The 20,997-nt window shown below is 41.7% G+C and overlaps 1 long non-coding RNA gene across 1 annotated transcript in view; it reads right to left on the reverse strand.

Moving 5' to 3' along the window:
* The window catches only part of LOC118943886, a 117,685-nt gene extending 113,022 nt beyond the window's left edge, over nt 1-4,663 (reverse strand). The window contains exons 1-2 of the long non-coding RNA XR_005039212.1: nt 4,530-4,663; nt 4,125-4,428 (exon numbers count right to left, since the gene is read on the reverse strand). This is a non-coding gene — a long non-coding RNA (uncharacterized LOC118943886). The remainder of the gene's footprint in view (nt 1-4,124; nt 4,429-4,529) is intronic.
* Nucleotides 4,664-20,997: the final 16,334 nt, after the last annotated feature.

The following is a 20,997-nucleotide window of genomic DNA, read 5'->3' on the forward strand; positions in this document are numbered from 1 at the left end:
AGAAAATACACATACAACTTAAATGAGAACAGGCAAGCTAGCTACCTAACTTGCAAATCTGGGTTAGATATATCTTTGTCAGAGTTTAAATCCGTTGGCTAGCTAGCTAACGTTAGCTAGCCAGTTTGCTTGAAACATTATTCAAAGCTAGCTGGCTACATCCTACGATTAGCTAGCAGGCTAGTATCCAAGTGCCTGCCCTGGATTGACCCTAAATGGAAATGGGCTACAGTTAGCTAGATACCTTGCTAACAAAAGCTAACGTGAGCTATGCACATCTTCCTCCATGGCCGATCCTGGCCCTTGTGCCACCCTAGGCAAGACAAAAAAAAACTGAAAGTTCTGAATGAAAGGTAAAATGTTGAAAACAGGTTCATTTTTGGTTCTGAATGACAGTTGAGGTATTTTCTGGACATTGAAAATACGTATTATCCTGATGTTGAAATTTGGTTCATTTTCAGTTCTGGATGAAAGTTGAAAAGATGTAATTTATAGACATTAATGTTTGGGCCAAATCAAGTCTGGTCCAAACCGGACAAAATACTGAACCAAACATAGACATCATGGATCGTTTCAGATTTCGTCCGAACCGGACCAAAAACCAACATCTGTGGACATGGAAATTAAGACCGGTCCGGACAAGACCAAAAAAAGATGTCCAAAAGACATCAGCGTCAGTCCATACTTACTGAGGTATAGGCTACAGTGTCGCCTGAAATATCATTTTAGGAATGCCCATGTAGGTCTACCATTTGCAAAACACCAAAAAAAGATGTCTGAAAGATGTCAGCCCATGCTTACTTGGATGTAGCCTACCATGCCGGCCAGCAATGGAATTTTATGAATGCCCATCCATGTGGTAGGCCTACCGCTTGTAAAAATAAATAAATAAAAATGTTAAAAAGGCCATTGCATTCGCTTTATTAGTCCTGATTCCTGTGACGAATCAATTTGGCTATTAAAGCTCTGAATATCAGTTACCCAACTTTATCAGGAGGAGTTATCCTGAGCCTATTTGCAATGTGTTCACACAGCGGGAAGTGCAGAAGTATTTTATTTTTCGCTGTGATCAGCTCATAAACATTGTAAGGATACAAACTTGAAATCACTGATCATGACAAATTAGCCCACGGGAATAAACTCCTGGACAGCAGCTGTGATTAGCCTGATTGTCCGTTCCATATTGTCCATTTTACTTTGGCCTGTCCTGTTTAATGATATGTTGTTTGATAACGTGTATGAGCATTTTTATTTGATTGGGCACCAATTAGGTTAGGCCATTTGATCTGAGAAACCTGATGTAAAAGGTTTCTGTCTCATTATATTGCCATACATTTTATCTCCAGCCTGTAGGCTATAAAAAAGGTCACATAGGCTACCCTTTCTACCATGTGCTTTTTCTGCTACATGATTTTTTGATGTTGGTGGAGCGCTGCAGCGATACATTTCTCCAACAGCACCCTGGAGAGGCACGCTTGGAATGGACAAGATAAATATTTGGCGTCCCTGCCTTTGACAAAGTGGGCCTTGCTTATCACAGGGCGGAAACAGCGCTCACCTAAAAAGCCCATATGCCACTGATGAGAGAAATTGGCATTGTTTATTGGCAGAATTACATGTATGTGAGGTTTTATGTGTTGTTGGAGGTGCGTCTTGATGCATTAAGCTAGCTACAGTATCATCTCCCTTTCATCTATGGTATCATATAGCTAGCCTGGCTCACTAGCATTATCAAATAATGTGGTATAAGCAAAAATAGCTACTAGCTAGCTAATACCAGCTATCTACTTAGCTAACGTACTCACCAACACCAGTGGTTTGACAGTTGACAGGCAGCAGAAGTGATCATGTCGGATGTAATCCATTCCTGGCCATCTGGCAATATTGTTGAAATGCATTGGAAGTTTGCACCGACTTTATGGAAGCCCATTTTCACTCCTATTTGCAGGGGGAAACGTGTGTACTTTGCACCCATATGCAGACTGGACAACAAATGCCCACATGGCAGCTGGGGTGGACCACAACGTGTTGTCTCTGAGCAATTGAGCATCAGCATTGGCAAAAGTGGGTAAGTAAGTAATCCATAGCAAACCCTTCAGTAAGTAGTGATGAACTCACTTACAAAGCTCAGTTTTAAACCAGACTGACTTTATGGAAAAAAATGATCCTATTTACACTTTGATGTCAATTCTGACACAATAATTAATATTTCTGGCTTATTTCGATGCCACATAGAACCAACTTCTTTGGTTTTAAAACGGCCTAAGGGGCAGTTGACCTTTAAAGGCAAATAATACAGGCAAACATACACAGCAGTCCGTCAAATCCTATTTAGTGTGTTTGTTTCTTTAATAGACTCAGGTATGGAAATCAGTAGCTAATCTGCATCTATTGCTTCACCACAGAAAGCTGATATACATAAAACACGTCTCAACAGATACCATTAAAACACACCACATTACTGTCTACCAGCACTGTCCTTATAGGCTTTAGCTCAGCAGGCTAGCACAGTTGTGTGGCATGCGGAGGACACAGGTTCCATTTTTCAGTTACTAATTCCTAAAAGCACATCTAGGGACTGGTGTTAAACATGTGCATAGACCCTGTGTTGCAGTGCATCATGATAGGCCTAGTTGTGTTGTCAATACATCAATGTACTGTATATGCAATATGTAAATGTATATGTCACATGTTCAATATGTCACATCATGTTCACAATACAGCCCAGTCAACAGTAATAGCTCTCATGCATCAAGGAAAAATCATATTAATCATTCCAAGAGCTTGGCTGGAAGAATGACAGCTCTTACTCTACGTGTGTCAGGCAGCCAGTGCAAGGCTTGCCTCTTGTATAGTAACAATGTGTTTGGGCACAATGCTATCGTTTGAATCTGTCAACTAGCACTAAACAGACAAATGGTGTTTCCTGGTACTCTGTCAAACATCACAAACAGCATCTAATTACATATCTTAATAACATCTAGTAACAACCCTGACCTAGTGGAACTAAGGAAGACAGCGTTTGGAAAGGTCGATATGCACACACAGATTACTTACAAATAGGCATGTGCTCACACACACGCACTTTCACATATTGTCCATTAATTATGGACCAATAATATTATTGTCTGCAGTTCCTCTGCTGTGCTCCGTTTATATTATTTATATTTGGTTTTACTGACATTCTGCACACACACACCAAATTCTGTATTTGTTTTTCATTGAAAATGTCTTGACATTTAGCTCCATCTGCATGACATTCTAAAATCCTGATGGACACACACATTAGTAAAGGCACGTGGCAAAAACCAATCGCACTAGAAACTCATTGTGCAGCACACTAAATGTAGAATCCAAGATAATTTAGTGCAAAACGATTTAGCAAAACAGTCTTATAAAGGAGAAAGCACATACATGTTGGATCGTGTGATTCGAAAATGCAAATTTTCACTAATATGGCTCGTTTAATTTTAGGCTATATCACCAGGACTTCAGGCCAGCACCAACGTCTCTAATCCAGATGTGCTTTGGGCATCTCAACATGACAGCTAATGGACTCCTGTAGAAAAGCCAAGTCAGCAAAACTCCGCGCCTCGCACACATTCCATCGCCATGCAATCATATAGGTGGATGAGCAGCTTCAGCTCCGAGCATCACGAGTTCGCGCCCAGTGTTGGGCAAGCATTTTTAATAAAAAAATCATTGTGAGCACTGAGGAAGGCAAATGTCAACCTTCTAATGACCTTTTCAAACATCCTAAATCGAAGTCTATTTCCAGTGATCAGGCTGCAGACGTCACACATCAACATGCACGCAAATACTAGCAATAAAATATGCAATATGACATATATAAATTCATATATTGTGTGATAAGACATGGTTACTATAGGCTGCTCGCTTTTTAAAACGATATAGCCCTACATTATCTAATGTAACACTATTTACAACAGGTCTTGCATGACTTGAAAATTGTGAAGCATCTTACTTAAGTAGCCTAAGCTTCACAAACAATTTTATTGGCAACAGTTAAGCTATATTGGCTAACCAACTATTTCACTTTTTCAAGTCATACGGCATCTTTAACCGGTCTAATAAAGTCGGGGCTGCGAAAGCCCATCACTCACCACCAGTCAGCTGGTCATACGATCCATCCAATTCTCTGGAATCAGACAAGCTTTGCTCAAGGTTTTTAGTCTTCATCTTTCCACGCGCTGGAACGGTAAACTATGGATAATAAATCAATCTCTGTTGTGTTTTTCGTTTTGCCTCCTTTAACGATGTGTCATTAACGATTGAAAGGATGTTAAGGAAATGACAATCCCCTTGGTAGTTAATTCGTTATTTCCGTTTTAGTCTCGACTGCGCTGGTGGTGTGCGCTCTCCGCTCTCCAAGCTGGCTCCCCGATCTCTCCACCCGCCTGTTGCCTGCTAACACACACATTTACACACAGTCACTCACACTAGGATTGTCGAGCGATTGAGAACCAGACTGATTCAAGCAAGCGCACTAAAGCCATTCTATCTCGTACCAGTTCGGGATGTTGGTGTATTCTTGAGCTGAGGGAGTGAGTGGCTGGAGCGCGTGGTTACCGTGGTGGCTGAATCATCTCGATGTGAGAATGGACGGTGCACGTGGTGGTGACCTCACTACCTCAGGTGTGTTTGATGAAGTCGGCAACACCTCCGATCACCTCCGATTAAATAACAACAATCCGATTCTTAAAGATTTAGCCTCTAAATCTGTATCGACTTTGTCAGTAGAGCAAAAGATCCGATTGTGTTTAAGGAAACAAATCAGCTGTAATAGCGGCGATTGGAGATTCAGCACCACTGAAGCAGACAGCGACAGAATCATATTTTTGAAGTTCACCACCACAGGGCAATGGACCACGAGCATCTCAGGCGCAGCGCACTGAGAGAATCCCAGGGCATAAACCAATTTCAGATTTGAACCTTAGATATAGGGAATAATGAAAATAATTTAAATAGACGTTATTCTTTGAAAATTGATTTCCAATATCTAGTCCATATTACATTATCCCATTTATCCCACTCAACAATATTTCAAATGAGGATTAATGCAACAGTGAAACATTGTACAACACAAGTAAAGAGAAGAAAATGGGAGGTAATGTCAATTGTAATAATCGCCACTAGTGATAGTAGTGGACACATAACGCAGGGGAGACTCTGACTGTCTGATCTATAAATTCCAGCCTGAATTCTACCATTCCCGTGTTTAATTGCTATATTGTAATTACTTCACCACCACGGCCTATTTATTGCCTTGCCTCCCTTAATTTACCTCATTTGCACACAATGTATATCGACGTTTTCCCCTACTGTATTATTGACTGTATGTGTGTTTATCCCATGTGTAACTCTGTGCTGTTGTATGTGTCGAACTGCTTTGCTTTATCTTGACCAGGTTGCAGTTGTAAATGAGATCTTGTTCTCAACTAGCTTGTTCTCTACCTTGTTAAATTAAGGTGAAATTTAAAAAAACACATGATACAGATCTCTCTCTCTCAATGCACTGAGTTTTGACAGTTGACAGAGAGCTATAAATCAATAGTCTAAAGTGAGTTCCTTGTCCCTTCCTGATTGTGTCCATTCTACTTCTTGCAATGAATCTCAAGATGGAGCACTGAACAGTGACTAGTGTTGGTGGTTCAGACTCCAGGTGCTGTTCTCTGCCTTTGAACAAGGCACTGCTCAAGGGGCACTGCATTGTGACTGACCCTGTGCTTCTAACTTTTAGAAATATTTGCAAATGTATTTATATGTCCTTTACATAAGTATTCACACCCCTGAGTAAAGACATGTTATAATCACCTCTGGCAGATATTGCAGCTGTGAATCTTTCTTGGTACAGCTAAGAGCATTGTACACATGAAATGTACATTATTTGCACATTATTCTTTAAAACATTCTTCAAGCTCTGTCAAGTTGGTTGTTGATTATTGCTAGACAGACATTTAAGTCTTGCCATAGATTTCCAAGACAATTTAAGTCAAAACTGTAACTCGGCCACTGACGAAACATTTGGTGTCATCTTGGTAAGCAACTACAATGTATATTTGGCCTTGTGTTATAGGTTATTGTCCTGCTGTAAGGTGAATTTGTCCCCCAGTGCCTGTAGGAAAGCAGACTGAACCAGATTTTCTTCTAGGCTTTTGCATGTGCTTAGCTCTATTCTGTTTATTGTTATTAAAAAAAACTCCCTTGTCCTTGCTGTTGACAAGCACACCCATAACATGATGCAACCACCACCATGCTTGAAAATATTAAGAGTGGTACTCAGTGATGTGTTGTGTTGGATTTGCGCCAAACGTAATGCTTTGGATTCAGGACATGACGTTAATTTCTTTGCCACATTTCTTTGCTACCTCATGTTGAGATTCAAAGCTCAAACCACTTTAAACGTGTAGCTGCAGCTTCACTCATTTCTGGTCTGCTATGTTCATTTCTTACCCATCATTTATACAGTTTGCAGGAAAGGGGCAGTTCCAGCAGGCTGACACACTCTCTGACCTCTCTCAGAGCATGACTTGTCACTTGTACAAAGTTAACAACTCATTGCCCATATCCATTACGATACTTGTTTTGTCCGACTCCTCGGCACACCTCTTAAGGTTGATCACTTGTTACGGCCGTTGTTGGTGGAAGAAGAGGAGGACCAATGCGCAGCGTGGTAAGTGTCCATATTGATAATTTATTATCATGAACACAAAACAAAATAACGAGAACGAAACAGTCCTGAACGGTGAATACAAAAAACACTGAACAGAAAATAATCACCCACAACTCAAAGGTGAAACCAGGCTATCTAAGTTTGGTTCTCAATCAGGGACAACGATTGACAGCTGCTTCTGATTGAGAACAATACAAGGCCTAACACAGAAATCCCAAATTATAGAAAAAAGAACATAGACTGCCCACCCCAACTCACGCACTGAAAACAAAGACAAAACAAAGGAACTAAGGTCAGAACGTGACATCACTAGGTTTAAAGGGTGATGTTGAAATACTTGTGATGAAAGGAAAGCGTTATTGAATCTGTTTAAAGGTTTAAACAGACATTTTATAATTTGTCTTATTGAGGAGAAATGTGCATTAGGTATTTAGAGGATATTCATAAATGAAAATAACATTGATGCTTACAAGTAAACTAACCATTTTCTTTATTCTGTCAAACTTCATAATTGAAAATAAATACAGAGGTTTTATAAATAACATTGAGTTGTTAACCTGGAGTAGGGGTTTCTCACCTATTCTGTAAGGTCTAATGAGGGAGGGGTCACTAGGTAGGTTTGTCAGACCTGCTAGTACACACACTATCTTACTTCAGGCTGTCACTGTGATAGCTAAAAATCATGAAGCCTTCCTCACTACATCTAAGTCACACGTACAGAATAGATTTAGGTGGTGTTGGGGGCAGTGACCAAGAGCCATTTGCTATCTCAGCCATCCAGGGCAATAGAGTATTGTGAGGAACTCCTAAAAGGCAAGCTAGTTTTACCACCCACTACAATTGCAGGTTTAGTAATACTGTGAAGGCTTAGAGGAACTTCAACTGTTCCAGTTGCCATTAGGCACAGGTCTTGAATCAGCTTAACCTCCAAAACAGATCTTAGATAAGTGTCTAAGTGCAACTTCATCTTTATTTTATTTCACCTTTATTTAACTAGGTAGGCAAGTTGGGAACAAGTTCTCATTTGCAACTGCGACCTGGCCAAGACAAAGCAAAGCAGTGTGACACAGACAACAACAAGAGTTACACATGGAGTAAACAATAAACAAGCCAATAACACAATAAACAAGTCAATGACACAGTCGAAAAAAGAAAGTCTATATACAGTGTGCGCAAAGGCATGAGGTAGGGAGGCAATAAATAGGCCATAGGAGAGAATAATTACAATTTAGCAGATCAACAATGGAGTGATAAATGAGCAGATGATGATGTGCATGTAGAGATACTGGTGTACAAAAGAGCAGAAAAGTAAATAAAATAAAAACAGTATGGGGATGAGGTAGGTAGATTGGGTGGTGTCACCTTCTGACCTTAGTTCCTTTTTTATGTCTTTGTGTTAGGTTGGTCAGGGCGTGAGTTGGGGTGGGTAGTCTATGTACTTTTTACTATGTTGTTATATTTCTATGTGTTTGGCCTAGTATGGTTCTCAGAGGCAGGTGTCGTTCGTTGTCTCTTTTTGGTTGTGGGTGTTTCATTTCTGTTTAGTGTCTGTTCACCTGGCAGAACTGTTTTGTTTTCTCTTCGTTATTATTTTGTGTAGTGTTCAGTTTGTTCTATTAAAACAGGATGAACACTTACCACGCTGCATTTTGGTCCTCTCCTTCCACCAACGAGAACCGTTACAGGTGGGCTATTTACAGATGGACTATATACAGCTGCAGTGATCGGTTAGCTGCTCAGATAGTTGATGTTTAAAGTTGGTGAGGGAAATACATGTCTAACTTCAGCGACTATTATTATTATTTTTTTTGCAATTCGTTCCAGTCACTGGCAGCAGAGAACTGGAAGGAAAGCTGGCCAAATGAGGTGTTGGCTTTGGGGATGATCAGTGAGATATACCTGCTGGAACGTGTGCTACGGGTGGATGTTGTTATCGTGAACTGAGAATGCGGAGCTGGTTGAAAAGCATGCATTTGGTTTTACTAACGTTTAAAGAGCAGTTGGAGGCCACGGAAGGAGTGTTGTACGGCATTGAAGCTTGTTTGGAGGTTAGTTAGCACAGTGTCCAAAGAAGGGCCAGATGGACCACAGAATGGTGTCGTCTGCGTAGAGATGGATCGGGGAATCAACCGCAGCAAGAGTGACATACATACATACATACATACATACATACATACATACATACATACATACAGAGAAAAGCGTCAGCTCGAGAATTGAACACTGTGGTATCCCCATAGAGACTGCCAGAGGTCCGGACAACAGGCTCTCAGATTTGACACACTGTACTCTGTCTGCAAAGTAGTTGGTGAACCAGGAGAGGCAGTCATTTGAGAAAATAAGGCTATTGAGTGCCAATAAGAATACAGTGATTGACAGAGTCGAAAGCCTTGGTCAAATCGATGAAGACGGCTGCACAGTACTGACTTTTATGGATGGCGGTTATGATATAAATGAAGGAACTCATGTAGCTATGTAAACGAAATCTTTTAAGAATTGTATGTAAGGATTTCGTGGCTTTATATGATAGGAGATTACTACAGATGGTTCATGTCTGGACTATACATTGAAACTTTGAGTCCAACATGGGTGGTTTAAAAAATAAGGAGGGAGTTTTCAATACTCTGTAGCATGATTTAAGGTTTAGGTTAAATTTAGACATTAGGATTAAGTTTATACATTCATTCCTGCTGGTTATGGTTAAAACAGAACTTCACACACAAAAATGAGTGCCTAGCACTGCAATTGAACCTGTGATGTTCAGAGCTGTAGCTCGCGGTTTTAGCCTATCCTCACCTCCATCTGCAACGCCCTAGTGGACGGTTGGAAATTTCAATAGCAATGAAACGACAATCCATTCTAATAACGCCTGGTCAGAACATAATCCACTGGAGTTTATGCTGCTTATACATAATGCTCTGCTAGAAACGATTACTCGTTTGGCAGTGGACTGCCAACAGGGTAACACATTGTCAAAACTGTCTGTTTGAATTATTCTGACAGCTTTTATAACTCAGAGCTACACTATAACAATGTCAGCCATCTGTGACTATATACACTGAATTCAATATAGCTAATGGTCAATCAGTTTTATTGTCACTCACATGGTGGTAGTCTATTACTCTCAGATAATATACAGGTGATGTGGGATCAATGTTCTGTCATTGTAGCTTCTGCTGTGAACATAGACGGACAGAGAAGGTCACATTGGGTCATGAGTGTGCGTGTAGTAGTGTGAAATCCCCTTCCTATCCCAGGCTTCTCTGAACTGTCTGCTCTGATACCTACCTACTCAGCTAAGCTTACCTCTCATCGATCCCACTCCGCTTTCTTTTCTCTTTCATTACACCTTCACGTTCTCCTGGTCATTATTTCATTCCACTCTCCTCTATCATTTAAAATCCCTATGTTATCTCTTCTTAATCTCTCATGCCTCATCTTTCTCTCTTTAGTCTCTCTTATTCTCTCTCCCTTCTCCTCTTTCTTTCATTAAGAAATCCCTCTCCTCCCTCTCTCATTTACCACACTCAGAAATCCAATCTTTATCCACTCGGCCGAATCTGATAAATATTTGGTTGTTATTAGTCTTCAGCGTAGTACTTTGAGTATTAACTCACTCAGTGTGAATCCTATTATATATTGTTTTCTATTAGGGCTGTGAGTAAATAAGTCAGACCCCAGCTCCCAAGATGGCGTAGCAGTGCAGACGTGTTTTGTTCGTCCTTTCGTGTACTGTTGTATTTTTTTTTGTCTTTTTTGTATATATTTCAATTTTATTTTCAATCTCTTCTCCATTTTAGATCAATTATACCTTCGGGTAACCTGCCTCACCCAATGTGATACGGAACCGCTATTATTTGTAACTTTTAGACCTTATAGCAAGAACCACATAGCCATCAGAAGCTAACCAGCTAATTAGCTACAAGCTATTTAGTCATTGTTAGCCACTGCTAACAGCCTTTACCTTCTGCACAGGTACCAGTACCAATTTTTTTTTTTTTTTTGCCTGGATAATACTCGCCAGCCTACCAGTAACGGACTGTCTCTCCCTGGACCATTCGCCTGATCTTCACAGCTAGCTAGCACCCACCGAATTACCCAATATTGAAGCTATCCCCGAAGCCCACCTCCCGGCCTACTCAGTTGTTCACCCGGACTCCACACAAACACGGCTAGAACACACTACTCCACCGACTCCTTGCCGTATGCTCTGGACCTTGGCACTGGATCACCGCTGCTACCGAGTGGCTATAGTGGCCAACGCCCCTGCCCCGAAGCTAGCACCAGTTAGCCGTGAGCCAGGCGCATCTCCCAGATAGAAAACTAAATTACTACAATACCTCCATTAATCACAGTACTCCATTCTGTTTATTTATTTATTTTTCATCTGCCGGCCCCAGCCGTGAACTCAGGCTCTGTGTCGTTAACCGACCCTCTGCCCATTCATCGCCATTTTACCTGTTGTTTTAGCTGATTAGCTGTTGTCTTAGCCAGCTCTCCAAATCAACACCTGTGATTACTTTATGTCTCTGTCATATGTCAATATGCCTTGTATACTGTTGTTTAGGTTAGTTATCATTGTTTTAGTTTACAATGGAGCCCCTAGTTCCACTCATTATACCTCTGATACCTCCTTTGTCCTACCTCCCACACATGCGGTGACCTATCCCATTATATCCAGCTTATCCAGAGATACAACCTCTCTTATCATCACTCAGTGCCTGGGCTTACCACCGCTGTACCCGCATTCCACCATACCCCTACATTATTCCACCATATCCCTACATTATGCCCTGAATCTATTCAACCACGCCCAGAAATCTGCTCCTTTTATTCTTTGTCCCCAATGCTCTAGGCGACCAGTTTTGATAGCCTTTAGCCGTACCCTCTTCCTACTCCTCTGTTCCTCGAGTGATGTGGAGGTAAACCCAGGCCCTGCATGTCCCCAGGCACCCTCATTTGTTGACTTCTGTGATCGAAAAAACCTTGGTTTCATGCATGTCAACATCAGAAGCCTCCTCCCTAAGTTCGTTTTATTCACTACTTTTTCACACTCCGCCAACCCTGATGTCCTTGCCGTGTCAGAATCCTAGCTTAGGAAGGCCACCAACAATTCTGAGATTTCCATACCCAGGTACAACAATTGCAAACGGGGAGGAGTTGCAATCTACTGCAGAGAGAGCCTGCAAAGTTCTGTCATACTTTCCAGGTCCATACTCAAACAGTTTGAACTTCTAATTCAAACAATTAACCTCTCCAGAAATAAGTCTCTCTCTGTTGCCGCCTGCTATTGACCCCCCTCCGCTCCCAGCTGTGCCCTGGACACCATTTGTGAATTGATCGCCCCCCCCCCCCCCCCTCTGTTCAGATTTCGTTCTGTTAGGTGACCTAAACTGGGATATGTTTAACACCCCGGCAGTCCTACAATCCAAGCTAGATTCCCTCAATCTCACACAGATCATCAAGGAACCCACCAGGTACAACCCTAAATCCATAAACATGGGCACCCTCACAGACATTATCCTGACCAACTTGCCCTCCAAATACACCGCCGCTGTTTTCAATCAGGATCTCAGCAATCACTGCCTCATTGCCTGTATCTGCTATGGGTCCGCGGTCAAACGACCACCCATCATCACTGTCATACGCTCCCTAAAACAATTCTGCAAGCAGGCCTTTCTAATCGACCTGGCCCGTACTAAGAACAGATCTAGCCCTTGGTTCACTTCAGACCTGACTGCCCTTGACCAGCACAAAAACATCCTGTGGCGGATTGCAATAGCAGGCTACTCCACCCCCCCCCCCCCCCCCCCCCCCCTCCCCGCAGCTACTCTCCCAAACCTCCCCAGCTTCTCCTTCACCCATATCCAGACAGCAGATGGTCTGAAAGAGCTGCAAAACCTGGACCCGTACAATCAGCTGGGCTAGACAATCTGGACCCTCTCTTTCTAAAACTATCCGCCGCCATTGTTGCAACCCCTATTACCAGCCTGTTCACCCTCTTTCGTATCGTCCGAGATCCCTAAAGATTGAAAAGCTGCTGCGGTCATCCCCCTCTTCAAAGGGGGTGACACTCTAGACCCAAACTGTTACAGACCTTTATCCATCCTGCACTGCCAATCTAAAGTCTTCGAAAGCCAAGTTAATAAACAGATCACTGACCATTTCGAATCCCACCGAACCTTCTCCATTGTGCAATCCGGCTTCCGAGCCGGTCGCGGGTGCACCTCAGCCACGCTCAAGGTACTAAACGATATCATAACCGCCATTGATAAAAGACAGTACTGTGCAGCCGTCTTCATCGACCTGACCAAGGCCTTCGACTCTGTCAATCACCGTATTCTTATCGGCAGACTCAATAGCCTTGGTTTTTCAAATGACTGCCTCGCCTGGTTCACCAACTACTTTGCAGACCGAGTTCAGTGTGTCAAATCGAAGGGCATGTTGTCTGGACCTCTGGCAGTCTCTATGGGGATACCACAGGGTTCAATTCTCGGGCCAACTCTTTTCTCTGTATGTATAAATGATGACGCTCTTGCTGCGGGCGATTCCCTGATCCACCTCTACGCAGACGACACCATTCCGTATACTTCTGGCTCTTCCTTGGACACTGCTAACTAACCTCCAAATGAGCTTAAATGCCATACAACACTCCTTCTGTGGCCTCCAACTGCTCTTAAACGCTAGTAAAACCAAATGCATGCTTTTCAACTGTTCGCTGCCCGCACCCGCCCGCCCGACTAGCATCACCACCCTGGACGGTTCTGACCTAGAATATGTAGACCACTATAAATACCTAGGTGTCTGGCTAGACTGTAAACTCTCCTTCCAGACTCATATTAAACATCTCCAATCCAAAATCAAATCTAGAATCGGCTTTCTATTTCGCAACAAAGCCTCCTTCACTCACGCCGCCAAACTTACCCTAGTAAAACTGACTATCGGTGGTGTCATCTACAAAATAGCTTTCAACACTCTACTCAGCAAACTGGATGCAGTCTGTTTTGTTACCAAATCACGTTATACCACCCACCACTGCGACCTGTATGCTCTAGTCTGCTGGCCCTCGCTACATATTCATTGCCAGACCCACTGGCTCCTGGTCATCTATAAGTCTGTGCTAGGTAAAGCTCATAAGAAACTAGCTCCCTGGTACACAGAAAATACCCGAGCTCTGAAGCAAGCTTCCAGAAAATTGGAACGGAAATGGCGCCACACCAAACTGGAAGTCTTCCGACTAGCTTGGAAAGACAGTACCGTGCAGTACCGAAGAGCCCTTACTGCTGCTCGATCATCCTATTTTTCTAACTTAATTGAGAACAATAAGAACAATCCGAAATTCCTTTTTGATACTGTCGCAAAGTTAACTAAAAAGCAGCATTCCCCAAGAGAGGATGACTTTCACTTTAGCAGTGATAAATTCATGAACTTCTTTGAGGAAAAGATTATGATTATTAGAAAGCAAATTACGGACTCCTCCTTAAATCTGCGTATTCCTTCAAAGCTCAGTTGTCCTGAGTATACTGGACCCTATTCCAAATAAACTACTGAAAGAGCTGCTTCCTGTGCTTGGCCCTCCTATGTTGAACATGATAAACGTCTCTCTATCCACCGGATGTGTACCAAACTAACTAAAAGTGGCAGTAATAAAGCCTCTTGAAAAAGCCAAACCTTGACCCAGAAAATATAAAAAACTATCGGCCTATATCGAATCTTCCATTCCTCTCAAAAATTTTAGAAAAGGCTGTTGCGCAGCAACTCACTGCCTTCCTGAAGACAAACAATGTATACGAAATGCTTCAGTCTGGTTTTAGACCCCATCATAGCACTGAGACTGCACTTGTGAAGATGGTAAATCACCTTTTAATGGCATCCGACCGAGGCTCTGCATCTGTCATCGTGCTCCTAGACCTTAGTGCTGCTTTTGATACCATCGATCACCACATTCTTTTGGAGAGATTGGAAACCCAAATTGGTCTACACGGACAAGTTCTGGCCTGGTTTAGATCTTATCTGTCGGAAAGATATCAGTTTGTCTCTGTGAATGGTTTGTCTGACAAATCAACTGTAAATTTCGGTGTTCCTCAAGGTTTCGTTTTAGGACCACTATTGTTTTCACTATATATTTTACCTCTTGGATGTCATTCGAAAACATAATGTTAACTTTCACTGCTATGTGGATGACACACAGCTGTACATTTCAATGAAACATGGTGAAGCCCCAAAATTGCCCTCACTAGAATCATGTGTTTCAGACATAAGGAAGTGGATGGCTGCAAACTTTCTACTTTTAAACTCGGACAAAACAGAGATGCTTGTTCTAGGTCCCAAGAAACAAAGAGATCTTCTGTTGAATCTGACAATTAAACTTAATGGTTGTACAGTCGTCTTAAATATAACTGTGAAGGACCTCGGCGTTACTCTGGACCCTGATCTCTCTTTTGAAGAACATATCAAGATCATTTCAAGGACCACTTTTTTCCATCTACGTAACATTGCAAAAATCAGAAACTTTCTGTCCAAAAATGATGCAGAAAAATTAATCCATGCTTTTGTCACTTCTAGGTTAGACTACTGCAATGCTCTACTTTCCGGCTACCCGGATAAAGCACTAAATAAACTTCAGTTAGTGCTAAATACGGCTGCTAGAATCCTGACTAGAACCAAAAAGTTGATCATATTACTCCAGTGCTAGCCTCCCTACACTGGCTTCCTGTCAAAGCAAGGGCTGATTTCAAGGTTTTACTGCTAACCTACAAAGCATTACATGGGCTTGCTCCTACCTATCTCTCTGATTTGGTCCTGCCGTACATACCTACACGTACGCTACGGTCACAAGACACAGGCCTCCTAATTGTCCCTAGAATTTCTAAGCAAACAGCTGGAGGCAGGGCTTTCTCCTATAGAGCTCCATTTTTATGGAACGGTCTGCCTACCCATGTCAGAGACGCAAACTCGGTCTCAACCTTTAAGTCTCTACTGAAGACTCATCTCTTCAGTGGGTCATATGATTGAGTGTAGTCTGGCCCAGGTGTGGGAAGGTGAACGGAAAGGCTCTGGAGCAACGAACCACCCTTGCTGTCTCTGCCTGGCCGGTTCCCCTCTTTCCACTGGGAGCCACTGGCTTACTGGGGCTCTCTCATACCGTCCCTGGAGGGGGTGCGTCACCTGAGTGGGTTGATTCACTGATTTGGTCATCCTGTCTGGGTTGGCGCCCCCCCCCTTGGGTTGTGCCGTGGCGGAGATCTTCGTGGGCTATACTCAGCCTTGTCTCAGGATGGTAAGTTGGTGGTTGAAGATGTAACTGGGGTCCCACGTACTGACGGGTATGGTAGGGTGCGGGTACAGTGGAGGAAAACCTAGGCATTGAGTGACGATAAGAGAGGTTGCATCTCTGGACGCACTAGTTAAGTTGGGTGAGGTCACTGCATGTGTGGGAGGTGGGAAAAGAGGTATCTGAGGCATGTTGTATGGGACTAGGGGCTCTGCAGTAAACTAAAACAATGATAACTATGGTAAACATCGGTATTCAAGGCATATTGACATTCGAGTGAGTTATAAAGCGAGGCATAAAGCAATCAATCACGTGTGTTGATTGCGAGAGCTAGCTAAGACAACAATGGGTAAGACAACAGCTAGCTGAAAACAAACCATGTGATTATCTGAGGACAGCGCCCCGCATACAAGCACACGAAAACCATATTTCCACCAGGCAGGTGTGACACGAAAGTCAACAATAGCGATATAAAAAATAACTTACCTTTGATCTTCTGTTGGCACTCCAAAAGGTCCCAGTTACATCACAAATGGTCCGTTTGTTCGATAATGTCCTTCTTCATGTCCATAAAAACTCAGTTTAGCTGGCGCACTTCAGTCAATAATCCACCCAGTTTCCCTCCATCAAAATGCATACAAAATTAATCCCAAACGTTACTAATAAACTTTTCCAAACAAGTCAAACTGTTTATAATCAAACCTTAGGTACACTAATACGTAAATAAACGATCAAATGTAAGACAGAGAATCGTTATTCTCTTTACCGGAGAAAAATACAAAAGAACGCGCTCTCTTCCACGTGCTTGGAAACACTACAGCCAAAATCGGAGCCACTAGAAAAACTACAATTATTTGCAAATTTTTCCAAAAAAAAAAAAAAAAAAAAAACCAGCCTGAAACTCTTTCTAAAGACGGCAGTTCCTAGGGCTTCCACTAGATGTCAACAATCTGGGAGGACTTGGATTAATAATTAACTTCATAGTGATCCCTTCCCGCTCGAATCCCATTAACGGGATTGATTTGAAAATATCCAGTGAAATTTCAGTGTCAAATTCAAAAACAGAAATACTCATAAAAATTCATAAAACATACAAGTGTTATACATCAAAATAAAGCTTAACTTCTTGTTAATCCAACCTCTTGAACCTTTAGGGGCGCTGTGTCATTATTGGATAAAAAGACGTGCCCGTTTTAAGCGCAATATTTTGTCACGAAAAGATGCTCGACTATGCATGGAATTGACAGCCTTGGAAAGACACAACTCTGACGTCTCCAAAACTGCAAAGATATTATCTGTGCGTGCCCCAGAACTAATGCAACAGGCGAAACCAAGATGATGTTTCATACAGGAAATGCCCCGGATTCTGAAGGCGCTGTGTTCCAATGTCTCCTTATATGGCTGTGAATGCGCCAGGAATGAGCCTGCGCTTTCTGTATATTCCCCGAGGTGTCTGCAGCATTGTGACGTGTTTGTAGGCATATCATTGGAAGATTGACCATAAGAGAATACATTTACCTGGTGTCCCGCCCGGTGTCCTGTGTGCGTAATCAGTAAGTCCATGCGCGTTCCATTTCTTCAGAATTGAAAGTAAACTGCCACGATGGATTTTATCGTCGATAGATATGTGAAAAACACCTTGAGGATTGATTCTAAACATCGTTTGCCATGTTTCTGTCGATGTTATGGAGTTAATTTGGAAAAAAGTTTGCGTTTTAAAACTTCTTGAATCTACTTGAGACGCATATGTCCCAAGTAGGCACCTGGAAATGCAAATGCGCTACGCTAAATGCTAAATGTACTCGTTAAAACTCAAACCTTGATCAAAATTCACAAGCAGGGTATTAAATTAAAGCTACACTCGTTGTGAACCTAGCCAGCAAGTCAGATTTTTAAAATGCTTTTCGGCGAAAGCATCAGAAGCTATTATCTGATAGCATGCACCCCCCAAAATGCCAGCTCGACACGTAAACAACAGATTTTGCGATAGACGGCGCTACCCAAAACGCAGAAATAAAATATAAAACATTCATTACCTTAGACGAGCTTCTTTCTTGGCACTCCTATATGCCCCATAAACATCACTATTGGGTCTTTTTTTCGTTTAAATCGGTCCATATATACCCAAAATAGCTTTGTATAGAAGTAGTGTCATTCAGAAAAATTCATCGTTTTTAAACGCTGCGTAATTTTTTAAAATTAAAAAAGTCGACGATAAACTTTCACAAAACACTTCGAAATCCTTTTGTAATCCAACTTTAGGTATTAGTAAACGTTTATAATCTATCAAAACGATTACAGGGCGATGTCTCTTCAATAGGTCCTCACTTCAAAAACAATGCAATCTGATCTCTCCCTAAACTGCATCCGGGTGAAGACTGGAAAACTTGGGGTCAGACAGATGGATTTTCCAACAATTAATTCGATTGAAAATTAGTACAATGGCGCCATCGTGCGGAATTTGTAGACGGTGCAGGCAAATTCCCATTAAATTCTGTTCTCCTTTAACAACTGGTGGAAGTGACTTATGGAAATTATTTTTTGCTTTCAGAGAGCAGTTTTTCTTGCGTTTTTCAATGAAACACACGCTCTGTTATAGTCACAGCCGTGATTTAACCAGTTTTATAAACTTCAGAGTGTTTTCTATCCACACATACTAATCATATGCATATACTATATTCCTGGCATGAGTAGCAGGACGCTGAAAAGTTGCGCGATTTTTAACAGAATTTTCAAAAAAGGTGGGGGTAGAAGTAAGAAATTAATGATTTTTATTTTTTTTTTTTCTTACCCAAACGTGATGAACAAAACGGAGTGATTAGTCGACACAAATAATATTTTTTGTAAAAACTGAACATTTGCTATCTAACAGAGTCTCCTCATTGAAAACATCTGAAGTTCTTCAAAGGTAAATTATTTTATTTGAATGCTTTTATGGTTTTTTGTGGAAAATGTTGCATGCTGAATGCTAGGCTTAATGCAATGCTAGGCTATCAATATTCTTACACAAATGCTTGTTTAGCTATGGTTCAAAAGCATATTTTGAAAATCTGAGATGACAGTGTTGTTAATTAACAAAAGGCTAAGCTTGAGAGCAAATGGATTAATTTCATTTCATTAGCCATTTTCATGAATAGTTAACGTTGTGTTATGCTAATGAGCTTGCTGATAGATTTACACAATCCTGGATACAGGGGTTTTTTCGTAGCTAAACGTGACGCAGAAAACGGAGCGATTTGTCCTAAACAAATAATCTTTCAGGAAAAACTGAACATTTGCTATCTGAGAGTCTCCTCATTGAAAACATCTGAAGTTCTTCAAAGGTAAATGATTTTATTTGAATGCTTTTCTGTTTTTTTGTGTAAATACGTTAGCCATCAATACTGTTACACAAATGCTTGTTTTGCAATGGTTGAGAAGCATATTTTGAAAATATGAGATGACAGTGTTGTTAACAAAAGGCTAAGCTTGAGAGCTAGCATATTTATTTCATTTCATTTGCGATTTTCATGAATAGTTAACGTTGCGTTATGGTAATGAGCTTGAGTCTGTATTCACGATCCCGGATCCGGGATGGGGAGATCAGAAAGGCTAGCACAGTCAGTGTAGTCAGCTCAGCTATCACCATTGAGACCGTGTCTGTGCCTCGACCTAGGTTGGGCAAAACTAAACATGGCGGTGTTCGCCTTAGCAATCTCACTAGGATAAAGACCACCTCCATTCCTGTCATTATTGAAAGAGATCGTGATATCTCACATCTCAAAATAGGGCTACTTAATGTTAGATCCCTTACTTCAAAGGCAATTATAGTCAATGAACTAATCACTGATCATAATCTTGATGTGATTGGCCTGACTGAAACATGGCTTAAGCCTGATGAATTTACTGTGTTAAATGAGGCCTCACCTCCTGGCTACAATAGTGACCATATCCCCCGTGCATCCCGCAAAGGCGGAGGTGTTGCTAACATTTACGATCGCAAATTTCAATTTACAAAAAAAAAAATGACGTTTTCGTCTTTTGAGCTTCTAGTCATGAAATCTATGCAGCCTACTCAATCACTTTTTATAGCTACTGTTTACAGGCCTCCTGGGCCATATACAGCGTTCCTCACTGAGTTCCCTGAATTCCTATCGGACCTTGTATTCATAGCGGATAATATTCTAATCTTTGGTGACTTTAATATTCACATGGAAAAGTCCACAGACCCACTCCAAAAGGCTTTCGGAGCCATCATCGACTCAGTGGGTTTTGTCCAACATGTCTCTGGACCCACTCACTGTCACAGTCATACGCTGGACCTAGTTTTGTCCCATGGAATAAATGTTGTGGATCTTAATGTTTTTCCTCATAATCCTGGACTATCGGACCACCATTTTATTACGTTTGCAATTGCAACAAATAATCTGCTCAGACCCCAACCAAGGATCATCAAAAGTCGTGCTATAAATTCACAGACAACACAAAGATTCCTTGATGTCCTTCCAGATTCCCTCTGTCTACCCAAGGACGCCAGAGGACAAAAATCAGTTAACCACCTAACTGAGGAACTCAATTTAACCTTGCGCAATACCATAGATGCAGTTGCACCCCTAAAAACAAAAAACATTTCTCATAAGAAACTAGCTCCCTGGTACACAGAAAATACCCGAGCTCTGAAGCAAGCTTCCAGAAAATTGGAACGGAAATGGCGCCACACCAAACTGGAAGTCTTCCGACTAGCTTGGAAAGACAGTACCGTGCAGTACCGAAGAGCCCTTACTGCTGCTCGATCATCCTATTTTTCTAACTTAATTGAGGACAATAAGAACAATCCGAAATTCCTTTTTGATACTGTCGCAAAGCTAACTAAAAAGCAGCATTCCCCAAGAGAGGATGACTTTCACTTTAGCAGTGATAAATTCATGAACTTCTTTGAGGAAAAGATTATGATTATTAGAAAGCAAATTACGGACTCCTCCTTAAATCTGCGTATTCCTTCAAAGCTCAGTTGTCCTGAGTCTGCACAACTCTGCCAGGACCTAGGATC

Source organism: Oncorhynchus mykiss, chromosome 23, assembly GCF_013265735.2.
Source record: "Oncorhynchus mykiss isolate Arlee chromosome 23, USDA_OmykA_1.1, whole genome shotgun sequence".
Classification (NCBI taxonomy): domain Eukaryota; kingdom Metazoa; phylum Chordata; class Actinopteri; order Salmoniformes; family Salmonidae; genus Oncorhynchus; species Oncorhynchus mykiss.